Genomic DNA, 3,707 nt, shown 5'->3' with positions numbered 1-3,707 from the left:
CGCTGCTGCTGCTGCTGCTGCTGCTTCACCTGCGCCGCCCCGGCCTCTCCCCTGCCGGAGAGGGACCTGCCGCGGCGGGCTGCAGCAATGCGGGCGGGGCGGGGCGGGGCGGGCGGCAGCCGCGCGGCATGCTGGGAGTTGTAGTCCTTTACTGCACATCCTACACGTGGCCTGTCTGCTGCAGAAAGCAGCGGGCTCCCTTCGCTCCCTCCCCGCCTTCTACTTTCCGGGCATTGTTCTCTCCCCCGCCCCCGCCGCCGGTTCCCACCACCCCATCACAGCCCTCCCCCCCCCGGGGTGGATCTGAGTGAATTGTGCCCTTCCCCCCCGCCCATGTCTGTGTCTGCATCTGCACTGTTAGATCTGCCGCCCGGCCCGGCTGCCTTTCCCCAGCTGCCGGCTGGGCCAGGGCGTGGGGCAGCAAAAGTGTCTGGCAGGACTCGGGAGGCTGCGATGCGATCGGGGAAGTTTTGCAAACTCTGCGCCGCGGGGCGCCTGGGACTGAGAAGGGGGCGGGGGCGGAGAGCAGAGGCGGCCAAGATGCATGGTTCGAGTGAAGCTGTTGTTTGCAAAGGTCAAGAAGGGGATGCTGAGGAGCAACGTGTCATCCGACAGGCTCTGTGGCGCAATGGATAGCGCATTGGACTTCTAGATCGATGACAAGGCGAAGTCATTCAAAGGTTGTGGGTTCGAGTCCCACCAGAGTCGTATTTTGCACTATCCAAGGGTAATATCCAAACTTGGCTGTTGGAGACAACAGTGTGTAAAAGTCGGTGGGTGAGTCGGTTCGTTTTTATGGCAGTTTCAAACTCGTGCTATTTGTTCGGAAGTTTGTTGTTACTGTGAAGCCGATTCATTTTTGGAGGATGTTACTAGACACCCATGTGACCATTGGTGAGGGTTCACCTCTCAATGTGTTTTCATTTTGGACAATGTTATTTTAAAACTCCGGTGCTTTGTGGGGAAGTATTTTTAGCTGGTCAGTTATGAAGTTATTTTAAAATCGATTCTTTTTTAGGATGCTATTTAAAACGCGCAAAAGGTGATTACTTAGGGAAACTCATAACAGTTGTTGGTTTTTTAAGATGTTATTTCAAAGGCAAGATTTGTTAGGGGAAGAAAGGGTAGGGAGTGAAAAATAGAGGTTTTTAACTTTTCTGAAACTTCCCCTTGTTTAAATCAGTTTGTTTTCAGGATGTTATTTAAGGCCCAGATCCTGCAAACTCTTAAGCATGTGGGGAATTTTAGTTAAAGGAGTAGCCCCACACCTAAATTACAAAGTTATCCACCGGCTAAAGCCCCAGTCCTGCACCTACCTGTAGGCTGGTGACCTGCTGAGCCGGCACAGAGACTATCATCAGTGAATTGCAGATCTGAGGTCAGTGTGTTTGCAGGATCAGAGACTATTTTAGTGGCAGGGTTTGCAATTCATACTTTCATCTGTCCATGCCATTTCCCCTTATTCAGAGGAGCCTCGTGGTTTGATTCAAAACTCATTGAAAAAAATAGGAGCCTTTCCCTTGAGTTTACTGGACTTTGGATCCAGTCCCTAGATCCCTTTGAATCTAATTTGAAGATATTCCATGGCTGAAAATTAATCTTAATAAAGGATACTTTTAAAAAATCTTACAGGGGTTTCTGAAATTAGAAACACTTTTTGTTCATCCACCACCTGGCACATACACTGCAAATAAAATAAAATAAAATAAAATAAAATCCAATACCTTAGACTGAGACATAGTAACTTTGAGCCAAGACTTGATATTTCTAGCATATTGATGACCAAGTTATGAATCCCTGAAAACAGCAATTTATGGTGCAATTATGAGCAACAATAATATAACAAACCTAGAAGGATGGTTTAATCAAAAGTTCACCCATTTCATTAGGGATCAGTGCAAATACACTAGAGCAGCAGATTCATTAATGTCGGTATTGAGCCAACTCCCTGGCTAGGAATCTATTGTGTCACTTGTGAACCTTCTGAATGATGTCTTAGGCCCTGAACCTGCAAAGACTGGGGCACTATGGGACTTTACTCATGCAACTATTCTCTCTCACCTACTTAAAGGTGAGCACTGGCATAAAACTTTTCAGGATTGGGGCCTTGAACAACAAAGGACTGATCCAAATCCTAAAGTCCTTTTGGATCAGGCTTCTCACCACAGGATTGCAGACCAGCATCCTGCAAACACTGAAGCATATGCATAACTTTAAGGACTCCAGTGGGCCTTCTTACAGACAGGACTAATTGTGTGGGCAAAGGTTAGTATGTGCATATGCTACTGCCGGATTGGAGGCTCAGCATTTTACTTTTGCGCAATGTTTTCTTCTTCAGGGTGTGTGAGGAGGCGGGCAGGGGCGGACAGGAAGAATACTTTAGGACATCTATATTTTCCCTGACTTTACCCACATACATTGATCTTAAAGGGTCTGTATCCATTTTCCCTCCATCCAAGATGTGATTTTCTATCCTTCATTAAAATGGGCAAGTCACTTCACTGCTTTCTGCCTCAGTTCCCCATCTGTAAAATGAGAATAATGATACTGACCCTCCTTTGTAAAGTGTTTTGAGATCTACTGATGAAAAGTGCTAGATAAAAGTTAGGTATTAATTCATTATTATTGAGGCACTAATACACTTCCAGTTAAAGTTGTATTGAAAAATGCATTTCAAAGGTGGATTATGGGTCCAATCCAACTCTTATTCAATTCAAATAAAAGACTCTCATCAATTACAAGGGATCAGGCCTTTATTTTCATGGATGTATATGTAAAACCTTGAGTACTTCCTTCCCAAACTCATCCCACTTATTGATGGGCCCAGGTTAAGTTCTTGTGAAAGTTAAGCGGTGCCACTGAACACGTGAAATTGAATATGATTATTTAAAATTTATGTTGCAGTAGCACCTCAAGATCAAACAGCTCAGGGTTCCATGGTGCTCGGTGCTGTACAAACACAATAAATAGCAGTCCCGACCCTATCCCAAAGAGCTTAGTCTATCAGACTCCTTCCTGAAAATCTGCACCAGATTTATAGCAATTCTTTGGTGCCCTTCGCGTTTAACATTGTAAAAATTAGACACCTCAAAGGTAACCCATTTATAGATACAGACCTTGGACCAAATTCTCTTTTCACTTACACCAGTTTTACACTGTAACTTCTCTGGGGCTTCTCCTGATTTACACCAACGTGAAAGGAGAATCCTGATTCTACATGTTCTCTGATCATGAGTGAATTCATTGAACTATCATGTACGAAACATGCAGTGGTTATTTCACAACATTTGAGAAAGAATCTTAAACTCAGGATTTACCATACTCTCATTTTTTATCAAGGAATGGTGTTAACCCAGTTGTGTTTGTTTGTATAGATGAGATAACAGAAATACGCATCCTCCATAGAGCGTAGCGAGATCCATGCAGAGCTATGTGATAAGTGGACTTACCGCATCTCTTGACAGGTGACAACCAGATAACAGGGCTCTGCCCCTAGAGTTTATGGTGCAAGCTAAGGTCACAAGGTTGTACCAGTTGAGCCCCAGATTGGGGTGTGGCCATTGGCACTGGAGCACTGTGTGTGTGGGGACTTCACAGAAGCAGGGACGGGGCTTGGCCTTTCCACTGATTTGGGCGGCTGCTCCAGTGTGGCAGGTTTAGAAGTGGGTGAGACAGCAAAGGGAGGGGCTAGGGAAAGAGGTTTGGAA

At 45.4% G+C, this 3,707-nt stretch overlaps 1 non-coding gene across 1 annotated transcript; it reads left to right on the top strand.

Moving 5' to 3' along the window:
- Positions 1-614: 614 nt before the first annotated feature.
- Positions 615-708, top strand: TRNAR-UCU (transfer RNA arginine (anticodon UCU)). Its single transcript has 2 exons — positions 615-651; positions 673-708. It is a non-coding gene; the product is annotated as a tRNA-Arg (tRNA).
- Positions 709-3,707: the final 2,999 nt, after the last annotated feature.

This window comes from Emydura macquarii, unplaced genomic scaffold (genome assembly GCF_026122565.2).
Source record: "Emydura macquarii macquarii isolate MOO-44397 ecotype Brisbane River unplaced genomic scaffold, CSIRO-AGI_Emac_v2 contig_691, whole genome shotgun sequence".
NCBI lineage: Eukaryota > Metazoa > Chordata > Testudines > Chelidae > Emydura > Emydura macquarii.
The sequence above is the reverse complement of the archived record's forward strand: the minus strand, read 5'-3'. Positions and strand labels throughout refer to the sequence as shown.